The sequence below is a fragment of the Schistocerca nitens genome, chromosome 2, assembly GCF_023898315.1.
Source record: "Schistocerca nitens isolate TAMUIC-IGC-003100 chromosome 2, iqSchNite1.1, whole genome shotgun sequence".
Classification (NCBI taxonomy): Eukaryota; Metazoa; Arthropoda; class Insecta; order Orthoptera; family Acrididae; genus Schistocerca; species Schistocerca nitens.
Window position 1 is genome coordinate 386,922,036 of NC_064615.1, and position 24,028 is coordinate 386,946,063.

The following is a 24,028-nucleotide window of genomic DNA, read 5'->3' on the forward strand; positions in this document are numbered from 1 at the left end:
CTGCTCGCGTTGTCCGAGATCCAATGACTGTTAGCAGAATATGGTGTCGGTGGGTTCACGAGGGTAATACGGAACGCCGTGCTGGATCCTAACGGCCTCGTATCACTAGCAGTCGAGATGACAGACATCTTATCCGCATGACTGTACCGGATCGTGCAGCCACATCTCGTTCCCTGAGTCAACAGATGGGGACGTTTGCAAGACAACAACAGTCTGCACGAACAGTTCGACGACGCTTGCAGGAGCATGGACTATCAGCTCGGAGACCATGGCTGCGGTTACCCTTGACGCTGCATCACAGACAGGAGCGACTGCCGGTCGCGTTGGCCGAGCTGTTCTAGGCGCTTCAGTCCGGAACCGCACGACTGCTACGGTCGCAGGTTTGAATCCTGCCTCGGGCATGGATGTGTGTGATGTCCTTAGGTTAGTTAGGTTTAAGTAGTTCTAAGTTCTAGGGGACTGATGACCTCAGATGTTGAGTCCCATAGTGCTCAGAGCCATTTGAACCATTTGAACCACGACCGCCTGCGATGGTGTACTCAACGACGAACCAGGGTGCACGAATGGCAAAACGTCATTTTTTCGGATGAATCTAGGTTCTGTTTACAGCATCATGATGGTCGCATCCGTGCTTGGCGACATCGCGGTGAACGCACACTGGAAGCGTGTATTCGTCATCGCCATACTGGCGTATCACCCGGCGTGATAGTACGGGATGCCATTGCTTACACGTCTCGGTCACCTCTTGTTCGCATTGACGGCAGTTTGAACAGTGGACGTCACATTACGACCCGTGCCTCTACCCTTCATTCGGTCCCTGCGAAACCCTACATTTCAGCAGGATAATGCATGACTGCATGTTGCAGGTCCTGTATGGGTCTTTCTGTATACAAAAAATGTTCGACTGCTGCCCTGGCCAGCACATTCGCCAGATCTCTCACCAACTGAAAAAGTCTGGTCAATGGTGGCCGAGCAACTGGTTCGTCACAATACACCAGTCACTACTCTTGATGAACTGTGGTATCGTGTTGAAGCTGCATGGGCAGCTGTACCTGTACACGCCATCCAAGCTCTGTTTGACTCAATGCCCAGGCGTATCAAGGCCGTTATTAGGGCCAGAGGTGGTTATTCTGGGTACTGATTCTCAGGATCTATGCACCCAAATTGCGTGAAAATGTAATCACATGACAGATTCACCATTGTTTCCTCAGTGCTAAACTCTGGACAACGATGAACACCGCCTCATATGCATCCCCTCTGCAGAAGTGTGCCGTTTTGTCAATACAGATGATCACTTTCTTTCTTCGAATGGCCGGCCGCTGTAGCGAGCGGTTCTAGGCGCTTCAGTCCGGAACCGCGCTGCTGCTACGGTCGCAGGTGCGAATCCTACATCGGGCATGGATGTGTGTGATGTCCTTAGGTTAGTTAGGTTCAAGTAGTTCTAAGTCTAGGGGACTGATGACCTCAGGTGTTAATTCCCATAGTGCTTAGAGCCATTTGAACCATTTTTTCTTCGAATTGGACAACACAACACTGGACCAGGGATTATATTCTTCCCGGACTGGAAGTACTACCCACGTACTAAAACAAATGCAGTAAAGTGGCTTCCAGGTCATACGGTGCACTATTTGTTCATAGATGGCCCAAGGAATGTGATGGACTTTTGGACCTTTTTTACTGGAACGGCATCTGAAGATTGTGGGCAATCCGAAATACCGACAGTTTTTCTCTAACTTCCTATGGAGTCCGTTTCAAGATCCCCCGCAAAGTTGGAATGTCCATAGTAGAAGAAGTTAAATTATCGATGCGATGAAAGAATGAACAGAAGATAAGAATCTGTGGACACCATATGCCTACGACGAGGCATACTCGGATGACAGAGCAGCGGGGGATTGGAAATACGTTCTCCATTGTGCTGTGTGTTTCTTCTTTATGGCCGGCCGAAGTGGCCGTGCGGTTAAAGGCGCTGCAGTCTGGAACCGCAAGACCGCTACGGTCGCAGGTTCGAATCCTGCCTCGGGCATGGATGTTTGTGATGTCCTTAGGTTAGTTAGGTTTAACTAGTTCTAAGTTCTAGGGGACTAATAACCTCAGCAGTTGAGTCCCATAGTGCTCAGAGCCATTTTTTTCTTCTTTATGTTATGCGAAAATAATGTTTAGTTTAATATCTTTCAAGCAATACACAAATATTATTTGTGGCATGGTAATGGAATTGATGTTACTGAAATTTAACTTCACTTAAGTGTTACACCATGATTTGCTTTAATTTTTGAAAGATATTCATTAAAATCTGAGGCATAGTTGGAGAAGTATTTCTTCTCAACATAATTTTATTGTGTTTTTCAATTGCTGATGTTTAACTTTCCAAAGATTACTACTTATTACAATGTTAGTTTTACGTCAGTCTGGTTCATAGTTATACTGTTCAACTTACATAGAAAATTGTTAATGTCATTTTGTAACTCCAACAAAAAGGCAGTTTTTTGTTTTCTGTTGTTCCTATTTAAATTTAAAAAAGGCGGTAGAACACTTACCTGCATAAAAGGCACTTAAGGCAACTATTCATATTATGTGGGATATCCGGGTAAAAAACAGTGTCGGTACAGCACTTGCCTGCGAAAGGAAAAGATCTCCAGTTCGAGAGAGAAAAAAGTCAGCACACAGTTTTAATCTGACAGGTAGTTTCAGAACAGCACCTAATCCGCGGCAGAGTGAAATTTCATTATGGAAAGAAGCCCTGTACTGTAAGCCAGTTCTCTGCAATACATTTTCTTCCGGGAATGATAGTCCTACAAAGTGTGCAGCAGAATTTTTGTGAAGTTGGAAAGGTGAGACAGATTCACGGATAGAAGTGAGGCGGGCAGGGCAGATCGTGAGCCATGCGTGTAAAGTTGAGTAGGTGAAAGGATTGCCAACGAAAGACAAGGTACCTGGTTCGAGCCCCTGTCCGGTATACAGTTTTAATCTGGCAGTAAGTTTCGAACACGAAGGAGCATCGCGGGAAACGACAAGCAGAAAAGTTTTGAACAGTGGAGGAAATGTGTGATTACGCATGTGGAACCTAGTAGGCTCTGCTTTATTGGAGACCGTCACTATATGATCGGTTAACACACTGGACTCCCGTTTCGGAGGACGGCGATTATAACTTCCGCACTGCCATCCAGATTTAAGTTTTCCGTGGTTTCCCTAAATAGATTAAGGCCAATGCTTGGGTAGTTGCTTTGAAAAGGACACGCCGAACTTCTTCCCCATCGTTCCCATTCTGAGCTCGCGCTGCGTTAGTGATGATCTCGTCGCAGCCGGGTCTTTTAGTTACTTACTTGCCCCATTGATCAAATTCACGTTAAAAGCTACGATGTAGAACGTATCAACAGAACAGACGTAGAACACTTATATACATAACTAATTAAAAACGTAATATTTAGAATGGCCGCATGCTGGTTATTTACAATTTTTTTATGACTGACTATCTCTACTCAACAATTCCTCTGCAGTATAGAAGTTGTTAAGGAGTAAGCAATTTAATCTACATTTGGAAGTACTTTTGCTATCTGTCAGACATTTTATATGCATGGGTAGATTGTAAAAGAGCTTTATAGTTGCATATTTCACAGTTTTCTGTGCCTAAGTTGGATTCATTAATTATAATGCAGAGAATTTTTCCTTCTAGTATCGTACTTTTAAATATATCTCTTATTTTCGAACTTAGATGGACTGTTGACAATAAATTTAGTTAGCGAATAAATGTACTGTATGGCTGTGGTTAACATTCCCAGCTGCTTAAAGAAATGCCTGCAATATGTATATGTGTCAACCCTACACACAATTCTACTTTCTTTTGTATAATTAATACTTTTTGCATAAGTTAGGAATTACCACAGAAGATTATCCCATAAGGCATCAGTGAATAAAAATACGCAAAATATGTTAATTTACTAACTTATGTACCCCTAAAGTTGCCTATTATTCTTATAGCAAAAGTAGTCGAACCTAAATACATCATCAGGTGTAGCAGTTTCCTGTTCAGTATTTCTTGGTAGTACACTGGGTTAACAGGAGGTGGGGTTTTTTGACAGTACAAAACCGGACGAGCTGCGTATTGTTTCAAACTTTAAAGCTAGTGTATTTAAGCAAAGCCACTCAGTAACTTTTTCAAAAACATCGTTTACTACTTTCTCTGTTGGCCCTTCTTTGTTCGGCTTTACAACAGTGCTTGTTATCATCTGGAAATGGTACTAATTCTGGCACCTGCTTGAAATAAAAAGGCATATCATTAACATAAAGCAAGAACAGTGGTGGACCAGTGATTGAAACCAGTGGGATTTCCATTATAATTTTTCCCCATGCATATGATAAGGCGACCTTCTTTGTATTACTTGAACAGCCTAAGGTAACTTTATAAGTTCGATTTCTTATATGGGAACTAAATTAGGTATGTGCTGAAATACGTATGGCATAAAAGCTTGATTTCTCTAATACAATATTTTGATTGACACAATCAAATGTGCCGCGCGGGATTAGCCGAGCGGTCTTAGGCGCTGCAGTCAAGGACTGTGCGGCTGATCCCGGCGGAGGTTTGAGTCCTCCCTCGGGCATGGATGTGTGTGTTTATCCTTAGGATGATTTAGGTTAAGTAGTGTGTAAGCTTAGGGACTGATGACCTTAGCAGTTAAGTCTCATAAGATTTCACACACATTTTTTTCGACAATCAAATGTTCTTGGTAATTCACAGAAGATCCCAAAGGCTCGTGTTGTATCATTCATAGATTTTGGCAAGTGCTCAGTAAAAGTGTAAACAGCTGACTGTAATTGGCTGAGTATATCATAACTACACAGTTGGGTGGTAACTCTGAAGTACATTAACCTCTTAAAAATTTTGGAGAATGGCGTAAGGAGTGACAGTGGGCAATAGTTATTGTCGTCAGAGGAGTCATCCTTTTTAGTGGCCTAAAATGCCATATAAGTGACTAAGGACATTACATATTATACACCCTCAACTTTTTAGTATCTTAGTGGAAGTATTATCCAACCCATATCAACTTCTACTTTTTAAAGTAATGATGATCTTCCTTATTGCAGATGGGTATGTGAGATTAATTTATCCTAATCTTACTTCCTTTTTATCAGTTGAGCGTATTTGCTAAATACACTTATTTTCAGCAACAGTGGCGTTTCTTTTAAGTCAGTTCTTCTACACGAAATTTTCGAACGATTCTCATTAACGCATCTTGTTAGCTAACTGTCCACTGTTACTGACATGATTCACTTTAACGAAAACTGTCACGGGTTAAGGACGCAGCTGAAGCCATGCATTGATATGCAAAGTTAAATAGTTCCCTACTAATGTGAGCGGTCTCATTCCTCATGTAGCAATTGGCAATGAAGTGCAAGTTAACCAATAATAAGTCGTAAAATGGTAAGAAATTAAGGAGAAAGGTCTTGGATAAGTAGAAAGAACCAGAGGTTATTCAGAGTTTCAGGCGAGCCTCAAGCAGCCAATGTTTGACTGAAACAGGGGAAGGGAATATAATAGAAGACGAATGGATAGCTTTGAGAGATGAAATGCTGAGGGCACAGAACAAAAACGCAAAGAGACAAAGCTCACTACAAATCCTTGGATAAGACAGGGTAAATACAGTTTACTTGACAAAAAGAGAAAATATGAAAACAGCAAATGAAGCAGGTGAAAGGGAATACGAACGTCTAAAAAATGAAATGGGAAAAAGGTGAAAAATGGGAAGGAGGAATGGCTAGAGGAGAAATACATGTCTTTAGAAGGGTTATAACTAAGATAAAGATGGGTGCTGCCAATATAACAACGGAAGAGACCTTTGGGGAAAAGAGAAGTAGCTGTATGAATATCAAGCTCTCTTTCTTCAGATGTGTATTCCGTTTGTAGTTAATAGTTAAAATTCCAAACATTTGGACAATGTTCGCTTTCTGCATCTCCTAGACATGACCGCAGCTCTTGTTGTTCACTATTCTTCACGGGCATGACATACACTATTTGATGAAATTCTGTGCGATGAAACAAAAAAAAAAGTACACGGGCACTATTCGAACCCTTACAACCAGTGATGTAGCCGTGAACATTAGCCTTGGCACGAAAAGCCGCTTTCCCGGTACTCAACACAGGTCCCTCTGCAAGAAACATAAGACTCATCAAAACCGCGATTTACAGGTCGCATGGTCCCTTGTGAGATGGACGTGTCAGCCATTGTAAATTCTGAAACAAATTCATATCACTGATGCTATCATAGAATTCAAGGAAGACTGTTAGGTGCTCTAACGAACGTACAACAGTCTAACAGTTTGTGACTCAAGTACATTTGCATCTTCATGGTCGGGTAAAACCGCAGACGTCGGGTTTAGTTCTCTAGAATGAGCCTGTTGGCAGCAAGAAATTTTCCGGAGGCAGTCAGGAGAGCGCACAATAGGAGGTTGCTTGCTGTGCTCCGGAAAGTTGAGGAGAGTTCGCGATGGAAGCAAGAAGCCATCGCCACGGTTGGACTACTGACGCAGCAGCAGTATCCGTGGGAGACGCAGAAAACATTCCGCACAAGGTTTCGGCTTTAGCAGTGGAGAGACTACGCTTGGTCTGAGAGGAGATAAATTATTGCATAAAAGTAAAGGAGAGGATATGATAAAATATTTCTGTGAGTACGTTTCAACTACCTCACTCGTTATTAACTCTTAGTTAATGAAGTGAATGTTTCCTCGATATTAACTTACGATCTCCCCTTCGAAAACCCCTTACCCACCAGCAGTTAATTTGCGGTTTCTTATGGAAACTGTCGCGGTCACATGCGCATTGCAAGCTCATGTCACTCGTTCCAACTTTAAAAGGCAAGAACTTGATAAGCTGACATTGCAGGAAGCAGGATGACCGCAGCTGTATGATCCAAGGTATAGACTCACATCCAGCTGCGTGGCGTTCTCAGAAAATATGTGGATGAGAAAGACTTGTGAAATGTCTATCCATTTGTGTAAGGTATAGGTTTTTACGTGTTTCAAATGTATCAACTCGTCGAACACCTACTCTGTTAAATGTAGTGTAGTTGTAGTGTAAATGAAGTAGGTTTATGTTTCCAAGATTAGAGTGCCTTCGTTATTTCGAGATCTCTTTTTGTTAAGGCTGATACAGAGAGCGAATCTATCTAAAATTCCAATCATTTATGTATTTAACGGAAAATAATTTGGGAGAGTTTCAAAATTTTGTTTCCATTTCAGTTCACAACTTTTTGATCCCTAAGTTTTTATGGGAAAGATTTTATATAGAAATAGTTCATATTTTACACCTAACGTAAACGATACGAAAAATAAGAGCACGCTTTTGATTTATTTGGTATTTTAAATGAAAAATGTAAAGGAATAAAATTTCTGATTGTTTCTAAAATTTCCGAGTTCGGATCCTTTTCGGTTGATGCAGAAAGTTGAAAAATGTGCTTCTGCCGCGCATTGGGCAGCGTCACCCACATGCGGATTTCTCAGTTGCAATTCTCGCGTAAGGTCTGACAAATTAGACAGCGATCCCTCTGCAGACGAGGCGTTGCGCTCTAGCCGTCTTATGCACACCATGAATGGAGTATAAAAATAGGATGGAGCCTATTTATGATTATCATGCCATACACATGTAAACAGATTGTCACAGATCTAGTACGTTGTACAGTCTGTTCTAACTACAGTGAAGTCGGGCACCTGCTTAACGGCATGATCAGCTTAGAAGATTATGTTTCACGCAACATCCACTTGTTGTAATCGGCCAAGGGGTGTTTGCAGACGGTCGTCCTGTTATATTCCTGGCCGGCCGTGGTGGCCGAGCGGTTCTAGGCGCTACAGTCTGGGACCACGCGACCGCTAGAGTAGCAGGTTCGAATCCTGCCTCGGACATGGATGTTTGTGATGTCATTAGGTTAGTTAGGTTTAAGTAGTTCTAAGTTCTAGGGGACTGATGACCTCAGAAGTTAAGTCCCATAGTGCTCAGAGCCATTTGAACCATTTTGTTATATTCCTCATTGCTCCATGGGCGACAAGGTGGATGACAAAGTGGGCTAAGGAAGTTGATGACTGGAAGCGCTTTTATCTTGCCGATCTAAAAATGGCAACAGAATGGGCTGTATGATAATACGGATGTATCCTCCAACGGTCAGTACAAAGTATCAGTTAATGTAAGCTGAGTATCGCCTTAGTATGGGAGTTGGTACTGTTTGCCGCTGCTTGATGTACAATATTGTGATAACACCTGCTCTATTCACCCATTCAGCACTAGAAAACCACCGTCAGAACGGGTGTCCACAAGATGAGTGAAATTATTGACATCACTTTTCCCTAATAAGGTGGTGGTTATTAGTCTACCACAACCATTTGATTTCTGTCCCTATGGCCAATATCTTGTGATAATTATGTACATAAAACATACAAAAAATTTTATAAGCTATCTGAGAATACATTCGATTGATGCATAAGTTCGTAGCTTTTTTCCATATGTTAAAGAAACACAACAAATACATCTACGAGGTTTTAGTCATCAATAATATATTCCCCTTCACTGTTTACAACAGTCTGCCAACGCTGGAGTAACTTTTCGATTCCGCGGATGAAATCTCGTAGTTTTAAGGGGAAGAGCTCTTCGAATTATTTTCATTTTATCCATTGTTTTTTAGTGTTTCGTCCGCGACTGTTTTACTTTCGTAAAATGAAGAACAAACCGCCTTCAGTCACAAGTTGCGTTTATTTGCTGCACCATGCATTTCGAGCCCTGGAGGCTCATCTTCAGGTGATTTACATCAGATTTTGTTGTTGCTTGCCTCTTGATATTATATTTTTGTGTTACAACATGGTATATTGTAGATATAAGTTTAACAGCGTTAATAATATGAAACTAACTTACAGTTTAACTTTGTATGATGTCTGCTTGTGTTGTATACACAATACACATCTTTAATTTTGCAGTACATACTGGGATATTACTTTTTCGCACAGTGTAGTAGCAGAACGTAAACATGCCAAAGATTCTCGTTCATACAGATATTCTACTTCTAAATATAATCGATTTTCTTGTTTCACAGAAGATAGTATGATATAGTATGTTCGGAGAGTATTTTCGTCAGGAAAGAAAGTTCGTTGAAGGTTTTTCGATAGAGAGCGTAAAAGATGAAACTTGAGGGTGCAAGATTACTTGAAGGAGGTGGGTGCTGAATGACATCCCACCCCAGCTCATATAAGTGTTTTTAGTCAGCCTAGAAGACTGCGGGCGGGCGTTATTGTGGAGTAGTAAGACTTCGCGCATACCTTCTGGTCGTTGTCCTTCGGTTGCGTCTGCAAGATGTCTCAGTTGTTGATAATATATGTCAGAGTGATGGTTACAGCTAGATGAATAATATTATCTTTTGTGCATTCACACAGGTCTTTATACGAGGATTTTCTGCTTTGTTTGGGCTCAGACATTCCATTCTTTTCCTTACATTAACGTAAAGACAGCTTTTCTCATCACCAGTAACGATACAGGACGGGAATGGTCGGTGTTGTTCACGAGTCAATTGATGACGAGAAAAGAGTGATTTTGGCTTAGAGCATCGATACGCACACATCCGATTTTTAAACCTTCACCATTGCATGCAAATGTTGCACGATGGTGAAATGATCACGGTTCATCACCTTTGGCAGTTCACGACTACACTGACATGGATCGTAGTGGATTAATGCGTCTAAACGATCTTCATCAAAACCTGAAGGTCTTCCTGAACGTAGGAGTCACTAATGTCAAAACGATCTTCCTTAAAGCGAGAAAACAATTTTCCTGTTTTCTGTCCAATGACATGATCCCCATACATGGCACAAATGTTTCTACTGCCTCCGCTGCTGTCATCCCTCTACTGAACTCAGATAGGAGAACATGTAGAATATGTCGGAACTGTTCCGATTTCTACACTTGGCACTCCGTTTTAAAGCGTCCACAGTTCCACTCATTATTTCCAGATGACAAAATGACAATATGTACACACAAACAGCAACAGTGAACTACAAATATTACAAAAACTACAAATAAATAAACCCATAGCAGCCGCTACGAAATTACGCACCAACCTAATAAAATCACGTAGGAATATCTACAATCAGTTGATCATGGTAGACTATTACATACTTGAAGGTAAAATCTCCTCGGTTGTTAGGCCGCATGCTGTTTCTTTTACAAGATCGACATTTCGACCCCTTTGCTGGGATCTTCTTCAGAATCTTGTGGTGTTCAGCTAACCGTGAACACCACAAGATCCTTAAGAAGATTCCAGAAGGATAGAAACCTCGAGCGTGTAGAGGAAGTATGATACCACCTAATAGTCCAGAAGATTTTTTCCTTCAATGACAAAAGTCACGAAACACTGCATACTTAATAAATACTTATCGAAAACTAGATTGCACACCGTCAGCATTTATGAAAATGTTTGTTACTGTTACCCTTTTCGAAAAAATCGTCATAAGGTACAGGATGATTTTCAGTCACGACATTTGTATGGATATATACATGGCATTCCACCTCAAAGTAACATCAAAGACGTGAACTGGACAACACAATTTTAAATATTGTTCAGATGATTCAATGTCACTAATAGTACGCTGCATACAATATCTGGAGATATTTACAAGTCTCCAGATGTTGTATGCAGTAAGATGTTATATTAATAACATATTTGTCAGAAAATTTAGTCTATATACTGCGTTATATTTACTAATTTACGTTATTGAGGTTACGTTGTCCTAGTACGTCTACAGTTTTTATTAACACAGCACGATGCGCGAAACGAGCGACCACTGTTTGAGCAGTAGTCATACGAAGTAAGTGTACATCTACATCTACAACTATATAAAGACTCCTTAAGCCGCCTTTAGGTGTGTGGCGGAGTGTACCCTATAATACTAGTAATCATTTCCTTTCCTGTTCCACTCGCAAACAACTGTTTGTATGCATCAGTATGAGCCCTGATTTCTCGTATCTTATCTTCGTGGACGTTATGCGAAATGTATGTCGGGAGCACTAGAATCGTTTTGCAGTCAGCTTCAAACGCCGGTTCTCCAAATTTTCTCAATAGTGTTTCTAGAAAAGAACGTCTCCTCCCCTCCAGAATTTCCATTTGAGTTCCCGAAGCATCTTCCAAACACTTGCGTGTTGTTCGGACCTGCTGGCAGGAGATCTGGCAGACCAACTTTGAATTGCTTCGTTGTCCCTTTAATTCGATCTGGTACGGACCCCAAACACTAGAGCAGTACTCAAGAATACGTCGCACTAGCGTCCTATATGCGGTCTCCTTTACAGAGGACCCACAGTTCCCGAAAATTCTTCCAACAAACAGAAGTCGACCATTCACCTTTTCTACCACAATACCCGCATCCTCGTTCCATTTCATATCGCTTTGCAACGTTACGCGCACATATTTAAATGACATGATTGTGTCAAGTAGGAGACTACTAATGCTATATTCTACATTACGGGTTTGTTTCCCCTACTCATTCGTATTAACTTACATTTTTCTACGTTTAAAGCTAGCTGCCGTTTATAACCAGCTAGAAATTTTGTCTAAGTCATCCTGTATCCTTCAACAACTTCGACACCTTAACACACACCCTAGCATCGTCCCCCAACAGCCGCAGTTTACTGCTCACCCTGTCCACCAGATTGCTTATGTATATATAAAATAATAATGGTCCTATCACACTTCCCTGAGGCGTTCTTGGCGAAACCCTTGTCATCTTTTCTATGCGCTCACTATATGGCGCTCTGAATCACTGTCTTTCTGTTGTTATTCTTGTGGTAACCAATCAGATGACTGATTTGATGCAGCTGCCTATGCTACTCTATACTGGCAATTTTCTTCGCTTTTGTGTAGCTATTGCACCCTACATCGATTTCACACTGGGTACTAAAGCATTCGTGTCCCATTATAATTTTTATCGCTCACAGTTTTCTCCATTACCAGCCTACGTTTTCCTTATTGACTCGGCGTGAGTCCGATCGATATGACCATTCGTTCAATCAAGTTGTGCTACAAACTTATTTTTTTCTCTGACTTGCTTCCGTTTTCTATTAGTCGTCTGATCTACTCATCTAACATTCAGCATTGCACTGTGCCATCACACTTGTTATCTTGTCCTCCGAACTGTTTGTTGTCGACGTTTCACGTACGCAGAGGGCTATATGTAAGAAAAATACCTTCAGAAAAGATCCCTAACATTTAAATTAACACAAACGTTAATTTGTTTAATAAATTTATCTTTTTCAGAAAAGCGTTTCTTGCTGTTGTCAGCGGACATGTTATAACCTCTTCACGTCTGCTAAATCTGAATCTATATCTGCTGGGTGGTGACAAGCAATCTGAAAAGCTTGCAAGGGTGTTACAAGTTAGACTGAGCTGAGAAACTATTGTTAAAAAAAAAAAAAAAAAAAAAAAAAAAAAAAGTTGCGCCGTTTCCGATTTAATTATCACTGGAATTGGCCAATCAGGCCCTTCCACGCCCAAATTCGAGAGATCTCCCAGAGACGGTGTTGCCAGCGTGTTCTTCGTTTGGTGTTATAAGCCGAACAAGAAAGCGATACGAAAACTGGACGTGGGCCCGCAGTAAAGATCAAATCCAAGCTAGAGGCTGAGCAGTCTCGCTCGCTATCATCTACGCTACGAAAACAACTAACATTAACTGAATCTGGTAGGTAGTTTGCATTTGCACGAGCAACGACCTGATAGGGTAACTTCAATACTAATTAACTCGGGAACGGTGCAACGTATCGACTTTTATTTTTGGAAACTATTTCTTAGCACAACCGTCCTTGCAGACGCTTACAAACTATTCAGACTGTTTCTGATCAACCTGTCTATTCCAAAAGCCAACTTACGGTGTGTGGCGGAGAGTGGTTATGGTCTAATTACCTTTTCGCTTTTTTTCCTGTCCCATTCACGAAAGATGCATGAGAAATACACACATCAAAAAAAGTTTTGAATCACCTCGGTTGCGAAATCTCCGGAACCTGTAAAGAAAATTGGAATAAAGATCAACATAAACATCATGTCCGCCCTTTTTATTGCTCATGAAAACCACACATTGCATGTTGTACGACCTGCTATACACAGCGGTACCTCTAATAACCAGTAGCACGTCCTCTTGCATTGATGCATGCCTGTATTCGTCGTGGCATACTATCCACAAGTTCATCAAGGCACTGTTGGTCCAGATTGTCCCATTTCTCAACGGCGATTCGGCGTAGATCCCTGAGAGTGGTTGGCGGGGCACGTAGTCCATAAACAGCCCTTTTCAAACTATCCCAGGCATGTTTGACAGGGTTCATGTCTGAAGAACATGCTGGCCACTCAAGTCGGGCGATGTCGTTATCCTGAAGGAAGTCATTCACAAGATGTGCGCGGTGGGGGCGCGAATTGTCCTTCATGAAGACGAATGCCTGGCCAATGCGCTACCGATGTGGTTGCGCTACCAGTCGAAGGATGGCATTCACGTATCGAACAGCCCTTACGGCGCCTTCCGTGAACCACTAGCGGCGTACGTCGGCCCCACAAAATGCTATCCCGAAACATCAGGAAACCTCCGCTGAACTCGCTGGACAGAGTGTCTCAGGCATTTAGTCTGACCGGGTTGCCTCCAAACACGTCTCCGATTATTGTCTGGTTGAAGGCATATATGACACTCATCGGTGAAGGCAACGTGATGCCAATCCTGAGCGGTCTATTCGGCATGTTGTTGGATTTATCTGTACAGCGTTGCATGGTGTCGTGGTTGCAAAGATGGACCTCGCCTTGGACGTCGGGCGAGAAATTGCGCATCATGCATCCTATTACGCACATTTGTAGTCATAACACGACGTCCTGTGGCTGCACGAAAACCATTATTCAACATGATGGGGTTGCTGTCAGGTTTCCTCCGAGCCATAATCCCTAGGTAGCGGTCATCCACTGCAGTAGTAGCCCTTGGGCGGCCTGAGCGAGGCATGTCATCGACAGTTCCTCTCTCTGTATCCCCTCCATGTCAGAACAACATCGCTTCGGTTCACTCCGAGACCCCTGAACACTTCCCTTGTTGAGAGCCCTTCCTGGCACAAAGTAACAATGCGGGCGCGGTCGAACCGCGTTACTGACCGCCTAGGCATAGTTGAACTACAGTCAACACGAGCCGTATACCTCCTTCCTTGTGGAATGACTGGAAGTGATCCGCTGTCTGACCCCCTGGCGCTGCTTATGCATGGTTGTTTACGTCTTTGGGCGCGTTTAGTGACATCTCTGAATAGTCAAAGGGAGTGTGTCTGTGATACAATATCGACAGTGAACGTCTGTCTTCAGGAGTTCTGGGAATCGGGTGATGCAAAACTTTTTTTGAAGTGTGTTGCCACAATTCTTCATGAAACTTGAACTCATGAAATTTGATGAATAAACCTCTCCGTGATGTGCAACGCCGCTCTTGCAGCCACTGGAGTGTGTTGACCATCTCCGTAAGGCTCTCCCGCCGTGTATACGATCCTGTAAAGAAACGCGCTGCCCTTCGCTGGATTTCCTCTATTTCTTCTGTTGCTGCTACTTCATAAGTGTCCGCGTCTGATGAACAATAGTCAAGAATCGGTAGAACTGTTTGCTGTCCACGTTTCACTTCTGCAGAGGGCTATATGTAAGAAAAATACCTTCAGAAAAGATCCCTAACATTTAGTTACTTCTTTCGTGGATGAATTACGTTTTCTTAAGGTTCTTCCACTAAACTTCAGATTGGCATCTACTTTTCCTATTATTTGGACATTCCACTTTAGGTTGTTCTCGACGGGTACCCCTAGGTATTTTGCTGTAGTAACTGTTTCCAATGACTTTTCGTCAGTAGTGTAATTTAAGAGTAGTAGATTTCTTCGCCTATTTATTCGCAATGCATTATACGTACTTACCTTCAGTAAAAAACTGACAATCCCTGCACCAATCATCGATCCTCTGCAGATCTTGCTGCACGAAAGAATCGTCTGCGAATAGCCTCATGAAGCTCCAACGTTATCCACTAGATCACTAATGCAAATTGTAAATTAGTTATTTTGCTTCTTAAATGTCAGAATTCATCTATTACTTTCAGTGTCTCATTCCCAATCTATGAGGGCGTGCTGAAATGTTCTCAGTATAGGTTGAGAATACACTTTTCCTTCTTATTTTTTATCTTTCTTTCCTTTTTTTAAAAAAGAAAGGACCACGAAGTAATCATCCGAATATGACAGAAATCGGTAGATTTGATGTGAATATAAGTACAAACAAACGATCACAATTTCAGAAATATTGGATGATTTATTCAAGAGAAGGAGCGTCACAAACTGAGCAAGCAATTGTTCGGCTTGAAATTGATTGGTAGCCTCATGAGGAATATCGTACTAAATTCTGTCCAACTGGAGTGTTACATCGTCAAAATCCCGAGATGGTCGGAGTTCCCTGCCCATAATGCTCCTCACATTCTCAGTTGGGCAGAGGTCCAGCAACCTTGCTGGCCAGGTAGAGTCTGGCAACGACTCTCACCGTGTGCTGACGGGCATTATCTTGCTGAAATGTAAACCCAGGGTGGTTGCTATTAAGGGCTACTAAACGGGGTATAGAATACAGTCGATGTACAGCTGTGCTGTGGGGATACCGTGCATAACGAGCAAAGTGGTGGTGCTACGAAACAAAATGGCACAACAGTCCTTCATTCCTGTTGTCGGGTCATATGGTGGGCGACGGTCAGGTTGGTATTCCACCACTGTCTGGGGCGTCTCCAGACACGTCTTCGCTGCAGGTCGGGGCTCAGTTAGAAGCGTCAGTTCCTTTCCAGTCAGCTACACTCCAGGCCGCAGACGTGTCTGGAGACCCCTCAGACAGCGTGGGATACCAGCCTGACTGTCGCCCGCCATACGGCCCGACAGCCAGTAGTGATGGTCAGGGGTGCCATTACATTTGGTAGCAGGACACCTTTGGTTGTCATCTGCGGCACCATTGCAGCATAGCCGTACGTCGACGATATTCTTTGCTCTTCAAGGCAAGCCATACTGCCCTTACATTTCAGTAGGATAGTGCCCGCCAACACACGGCGAGAGTTTCTGCTGCTTGTTTTCGTGGTTTATAAACCCTTCCTCACCCAGCAAGGTCGCCTGACCTCTCCCCAATGCGAACATTCGGAGCGTTATGGGTAGGCCCTCCAAACAGCTCGGGACTGGCGATCTAACGCTCCAATTGGACAGAATCTGGCACGATACCCCACAGGAGGACGTCCAACAACTCTATGAATCAATGGCAAGCCGAAAGGCTTGCAGTAGGGCCATAGGTGGACCAACGTGTTACTGACTTGCTCAGTTTGCGAAGCAACTTCTCTTAAATAAAACACCCATTTTTCCTGAAATTGTAATCATTTGTTTGTCTCTACAGGTATATCACATCAACCGATTTCTGTCCCATTTCGTGATGCGTTGTTTTTTGTATTGGAGTGTATCGCAAGTCATGCATATTACTCAGTCGACCTTCCCGCTTCACGGATGCCAGTTGCAACCCTCTGCCGGTAGAGGGCTCCGAAATGTAGCGTGTAACATGGCGGTATGCAGCGTAACTATCTCGGTTCGTGAGAAATAGCGTATAGAGCCGTGCGTGGCTCGTGTTCCCGCCATCATCTACTTTACACCCTGTTTTTAACGTACTCCCACTTCACTACGTTAATTTAAATTACTGCTGTCACTGAGTTGTTGCTTTGCCTGACCATGACCGGCGCTAGAACCGCGTATCGATATACCCCCTCTTGTAGTATCTTTGTTCGACTACTACTACTTCCCGGTCGTTGTCTCTCGTAAGCGAGTTCGGGCTGTCAGTCAGTTGGAACGCGTCTGGAGCGCATTCCGGACCTGCCAGTCGGGAAGTTGCAATGCGGCATTAGGGCAGTCGGGTTCGAGCAGCAGTGAGCTCTGAGTCGACATGGCTCGCCCGACTATTGCCGCCACGCAGCACTTGAGCTGGGCCACGGTCTTGGTGGATCATCTGCCGGTCGTCCAACCGGACGACGCGTTTTGGCTCGCCGATCCTTCATGAGTCGGCTGTGTGTCTATGCATCGACTCCCGATTTGTTTTTGGGCATGCTTAGTTACTGTTGGGTATCGGTCAGGTTCTCGTGCAAGTGTTTTTCAGATTGTGTGTGTAGTTGGCGTATGCCCAATGACGACTATTTTAGATGTTGTCGGCATTCAGAAGAGTCGGTCGGTTGCTGCGGACCAGGGAAGTTATCTCCGCGCGGTGCAATCGGATGGATCCGCTGGCGGTCCCTGCGCAGTGTCGGAGTGTGTGTGGAGCTGTCCGATCGCTACGAGCTTCGTGGTTCACCGACTCAGGATGGCAAAGTTGAGTAGTGGTTACAAGTACCCAAGCCACGTCCATTCATGTTGTGGTGGTTCGTTTCGGTGGTTCACTGTTGCGAAGGTTTTCCTGTGAGCAACAACGAGTGAAGTATTCGAGATAGCTGACGTCAGGTGGAATTGATCAAATTAATTTATCCTTAGTCAAGTGCACCAGCGGAATTTTCTGCCTTGTGGCCGTTAGTATTCTGGTTACCTGACCTGGCCGCTAACATAAATTCAGGCAGTGTTCATTTTGGGTGAAGTCAGCCGTATTATCTTGTTTCGTAGTTAAGTGAACCAGTGGAATTTTCTGCCTTGTGGCCGTTTGTGTTCTGGTTACCTGCCCTGGCCGCTAACGTAGTTTCAGGCAGTGTCTTTTCCTCAACTGTTGCTGCTGCCCAACATGGTGTGTAATTTTGGCAGCTCAGTTCACATACGTGTTTGTTTGGGGATAGTGATAGATGTAATTTTTTGGAGCCTTGAATTCTCGTGTACACTGTCGTGGCAAGCAAGCGATTGGTCGGTTGGTCCGTGACTGTCCCTTGGTTGGGTTCGCACGAATTAAGTGTAGTTGGACTCACCACCTGTCTCGCCTAAGTGAACGAGGGGAGACCGATCCACTGGAGACTCCCGAGTGCCGTTCTCTTAATTATCCTTTTGGCAGTGTTTATGTTGTTGTAATTTAACTGTATTTTATATTTTTGATTTGACAAGTTTAGTAATGTTCCTCCAGCCCATGAAACATGTTTTCAGAGTTTCCTTCAAGTCCAAACATTATCGCCTTCCGCTCTTAAAAGGTTATTGTAATTTCCTCTGAAAGATTTTACAAGTTATTGGGCCTTCCGCCGTTGCTGTTGCAAAAAGGAAATTTTTAAACTTAATATATTGTTTTACCGATTGTTGCAATATATATATATATATATATATATATATATATATATATATATATATATATATATATATATATCCTTAATTTTCAGAACTTAACTTTGCGGCCCTAAGTCATCTTATTCCGTTTGTTTCTCTCTTTCTGTGCACCTTGTGGGCCATGTTAGCATCTTAAAACATTGTGGCCTTCTGCCTTCACTAATCATCATAGCCGGCCGGTGTGGCCGAGCGGTTCTAGGCGCTACAGTCTGGAACCGCGTGACCGCTACGGTCACAGGTTGGGATCCTGCCTCGGGCATGGATGTGTGTGATGTCCTTACGTTAGTTAGGTTTAAGTAGTTATAAGTTCTAGGGGACTGATGACCTCGGCAGTTAAGACCCATAGTGCTCAGAGCCATTTGAACCATTTAATCATCATAGTATATTTGGAATTTTGAAGATTTAATCCGGCGGCCTTCAGCCGCTTCACATGCTGATCTCATATATGTATACGATTTATCTTATTCGTAGATTTAACTGTGTGTCATGTATTTTCAAAATTGAACTTATTCTAAAGCATCTGTTTGGAGGCCTTCAGCCGCGAAGCAAATTTGAGTATTTCAAAAGTGTATTTGTGAACTAAATGATAATAAATTACAATTGTGAAATGAATCCGACTCCCTTGGCCCTTTCCACAATACTAATTTCCTCAGCCCTGCGTGATCTAGCGGGCGTTTCACGTATTGTAATCGACTTTCGATATCTAAGAGCTCGTCCACACATGGAGCAGTCTCTCCTTCAGCATGACAGTGCCTGAACACACACGAGCCACGCATCTGCAACAGTCAGACGCCTTGGGTTTACTGCCCTCGATCATCCTCCACACACTCCCCGCTTCTTGATTTATTATGTCTTCTATATCTTTCTATCTGTTTCCCATCCCATCGTGTTCTCCACATTTACAATACTTCAGTATCAAACATTTCCTCATACTTATGTAGTCATTCAATGAACCCTTCACTATTTTATCAGTAACTTTATTGAAATGTTGATAGCAGAGTGCTATTAAAGAAACTGTGCTAATTTGAATGTGGTCATCACATGGGTTAGCGGATACCACAACTGAAAAGAGAACCAAAAGACACTTCTGTCAAGAAGGAATAATTAAGTATTTAATTAACATTTAAGGACAATCTGTTGTCATTTATTATGAGCGACCTTGTACAAGAATACTGGTTTATTTATTCATGGACATACCTTTATTTATATTCATTGTACCTGGTCTGAACGTGACCAAATGCTTATAACATTTCTTTTAGTTAAATATTGTTGTAATATATTAGTTTAGTGTGAGGAAGTAGTCAAGTGAGTCGAATCATGTCTGTAGAACATAAGAAAGTCTGAGACTTCCCGAGTGAAGAGCTGAAGTGGGCGGTTCTGGACACGTTATGTCGAGTTATTGAAGAGCCTGGGGTAACGCGCATGATTCGGTAGTGCAGGCGTTTGATTCTGGATGGTGAACGGCCATTACCGTAGCTTAATTTCTGAAGGGACTTTATATTTGGAGAGGTCTGAATGTGCTCCAGAATAGGACTCTTAAGTTACATAGCATGTATCACGGAAATGAGGATAGACAGGGCATGAGTTACTGTTCTTTGTATCATGTATCATAATTTGTAAATAATCAGGTTGAACACAACTGTTTTGATCTGGTGAATATCTCATGTACTGTAATTATGAAACGGACTTAGCTTTCTTGTCTGTTCGATGACTGTTCAACTTGGGGATTTTGTTACCATTCTCATAACGCTCTCAACGTAACTTTACTGCATTTCATAAGAGAATTTTTGTCTGTATTTTAACTGAATATTGTAGGACCACTTCCCGCTTATCTGAGGTGTCTTTTCTTGAATCAACATTATTCAACACAATTCTCTGTCGTTTACATAAATTACAGTCGTTGGAATTGAACCCTTGCTATTAAATTATCCATTCAACTTTCATTCTATATTTTTTTTATATTTTATTATCTCGCAATTCTGGCCAATGCATAGACTATTAGACTGCAGGATCACAGCTACCGGTTATTGTCATTTCCATCGCATTAACTGCAGGGCATCAAAACAGATATGTGTGGCTGGATTCTATGACTATGTCGAGCTACTCTTTTTAAACAGAGCAGTGCTTAGCACAAGTACCTAAACTACCACAGGTAAAGACGCAACTAGTTTTCTCGTATGGGATGCTGTGTGGAAGAACAATTCAGCAGCATTAACCGTTAGCTACCGTTGCATAACGAAATACGAACTTCGTGGAAACTTCGCAACTTCTACCTCAGAGAACAAGGGTAGCTAGGAAATATTGTTCCATATATGGAATTCAGTTTAAAAAGCTGCCAGAAAAAACGAATTAGTGTGTGAGTGGGAGATTACATAGTTTCAAAAAAGCCATAACATTAGAGTCCTATGGAAAAGTGAAGCATCAAAGTAAAGACACCAATGCTTCATGCAAACGAAACATTGATTCAGATCCTTCACCCTGTCGATAAATATTGCCACAATGGTAGTGTACAAGACGTTTTGTGTAATAAAATATGCTGGCCAAAGTTTAGTGGAAATACTATGCAGGACATAGAACACCATCTGTAAAAGTGCTGTTGCTGTTGATACCTTCGCTCCTCGTCACAAGGGAGTAATCACGATGGTGCTGCCACCAGGCAAGGCCTTCAGTTTGCTTTGCTGCATAATATGCTAGTAAGTAGCTTGTTGTGCTCCTAGAGTCGTATGAGCAGTATGTAAAAGCCAATGTCATTTACTTACATATTGTCCACTTGTGCACTCACCACTTATCTCTGGAATCATTTTTTGGGGACCAATGGCCAAGATATGAACACAGTTTCCAAAATACTGAAAAGGTCCATAAAAGTAATAACCGAAAGCAAGAAACGGGATTATTGCATTGACCCGCTCAAAATACTGGGTATTTTATAACCATACTGTATGAGTACTTTTACAAATCAGTTACGGACATAAAAATTACCTTGACAGTTACGGCACAAAATGCTCTGTCCACGACTATGGAACAAGTAAAAATCATAAGCATAAAATTCAAACTTCATTTTCTCCAAAAGAACAAAACTGTATAATAAATTTTCCAATGAGGTTAAAGAGATTACTAAAACTAACTTATTTATAAAGGCTATTTAGCAATACATTCTGTATATTTGGGGAGTACTTAGATAATATACTAAGGGTTTGGTAAAAAATGTAAAACAAGTAAATAATAATAATTTTAACAATAATAAATCAGCTGTGTTACCTCACATAGCACTTTAGCACTATAAAATTTCTTTTCTGTTTTGGGAAACTTTACTCCCCAAGCTCTGCAGTGGTAATACTAACGCCTTATTGTCTTTCTGAGATCAGCATCTCGCTCCTTACAGAGGGATTCTGACTAAATTTTCTGGGCAAGCAAATGGGAAATCACCGTACAAGAAATAGATGTCATACATCGTCGTTACGGTCATGATGTCCAGCTGATACTGTGTGTAAGGTTACATTACAAAATATGCGCGTAGAGTGTGTGTGTGTGTAGTGAATGCTAATGAGAAATGAACTTTTCACTTTATTAGATAACCTATTTTCAAAACAGTATTGTACACTACGGCTAAACGGAATAAGATTGCGCTGTTTTATACAGACTGAACATGAATTTGGGTGTATGGAGGTACAGTCTGTATGAGGTCATCTCCTTTCGTTTTTCCGTGCTTTCTCCAAAATACTTCAAAGAAATGTAGGATGGTTCTAGTATAAGGTTATGGTCGACAAGTTGTCCCAGTCTTGCGAAACTAGCCGCGTAAGCATGTAAGTGTTCTGTAAACAGGGTGCACTTTTAACTCGACCATCGGAAATAACTTTAAAAACGGATCACAGCCTACCAGTCACATACGCATGAAGTTGTCAAAGATGTAACACAAAACTGACATGTACTCTGGTTTTCTAGCGTACACTGCAGGTACCCAGGCATCGTTATCTCATTCACGTACTCACGGTAAACAAATAGAAACAGATGAAAAATGTACTCTGGTCATTCAGTCAACACTCTTCAACTGAAGGTTTGTGCGAGAGAACGCCCACACCAACGAAGAAAAGGTAGGAATGCTACTTATCTATGCATATTATAAGTTTGAGTTGATATTTCTTGTGTCCTGAAGCGCGACAACAAGACGAGAAACGTGGGTTCTTGTCAGGATACCGCTCTTAGGATAGTACCTCTGAGTAACAATAAAAAAAAGCAACGATGTGGTTTTTTAATCGAGGATGTTTTTATCCCACGTTTCATTTGTAAGTACTACAGCACTATATAGCGTATACCCGGATTGTAAATACGAAAGCATTATTGCAATTACGTATCTGGTAACTTACATTCTCCCTATAAGAGCTACATTTGTTCCTTTTCTTCGTTGGTATACACTGTTGTCTCTCAAACCTTCAGCTGAAGACTATTGACTGAGTGGCCGATGTGCGATGTCCTCGTGTTCTGTTTGTTTACTGTCAAATCCGGCACGTGGGTGAGTTTACAATGGCGTGACAGATGTCATGGGATAGCGATATGCAAATATACAAATGACGGCAGCATCGAGTACACAAAGTATAACAGGGCAGTCATTTTTACTCAGGTGATCCTTGTGTAAAGGTTTCTGACGCAATTATGGCCGCACAACGGGAATTAACAGACTGTGAACGCAGAATGGTAGTTGAAGTTAGACGCATGGTACATTCCATTTTGGAAATCGTTAAGGTTCAAATGGTTCAAATAGCTCTGAGCACTATGGGACTTAACATGTATGGTCATCAGTCTCCTAGAACTTAGAACTACTTAAACCTAACTAACCTAAGGACAGCACACAACACCCAGTCATCACGAGGCAGAGAAAATCCCTGACCCCGCCGGGAATCGAACCAGGGAACCCGGGCGTGGGAGAAATCGTTAAGGAATTCAGTATTCCGAGATACACAGTGCCAACAGTGTGCCAAGAATAAAACGTCTGAGGCATTACCTCTTACCACAGACAACGCAGTGGCTGACAGCCTTCACTTAATTATCGAGAATAGCGGAGATGGCGTAGAGTTGTAGTGCTAACAGACAAGCAACATTACGTAAAAAAAACGCAGAAATCAATGTGGAACGTAGGACGAACTAACCGTTAGATTAACGTGGCGAAATTCGACGTTAATGGGCTATGGCGGCTGACGACCGACGCGAGGGCCTCTGCTAAAAGCACGACAGGGAGTGCAGAGCCTCTCCTGGGCTCGTAACCATATCGGCTGGACGCTAGAAAACTGGCAAACCGTGACCTGGTCAGATGAGTCCCCATTTCAGTTGGTAATAGCTGACAGTAGTGTTCAAGTGTGGTGCAGACCCCGCGAAGCTATGGATCCTGGTTGTGAACAAGATACTGTGCCAGCTGGTGGTGGCTCCATAATGGTATGTTCTGTTTTTACGTGGAGTGGCTTGGGTCTTCTGGATGTTCGGCTGGTTAGAGAGCATTTGCAGCCATTCATGCACGTCTTGTTCCCAAAGAACGATGGAATTTTTAAGGATGACAATGCGCCATGTCACCGGGCCACAATGGTTCGCGATTGGTTTCAAGAACATCCTGGATAGTTAGAGCGAATGATATGGCCAACCACATTACCGACATGAGCCCCATCTAACATTTGTGGTACCTAATTGCAAGGTCAGTCAGTGCTAAAAATCCTGCACTGGCAACGCTATCACAGTTGTGGAGCG

General features: G+C 42.4%; 1 pseudogene; it reads right to left on the reverse strand.

Moving 5' to 3' along the window:
* The window catches only part of LOC126235042 (agrin-like), a 350,234-nt pseudogene that overhangs the window by 274,487 nt on the left and 51,719 nt on the right, over positions 1 to 24,028 (reverse strand).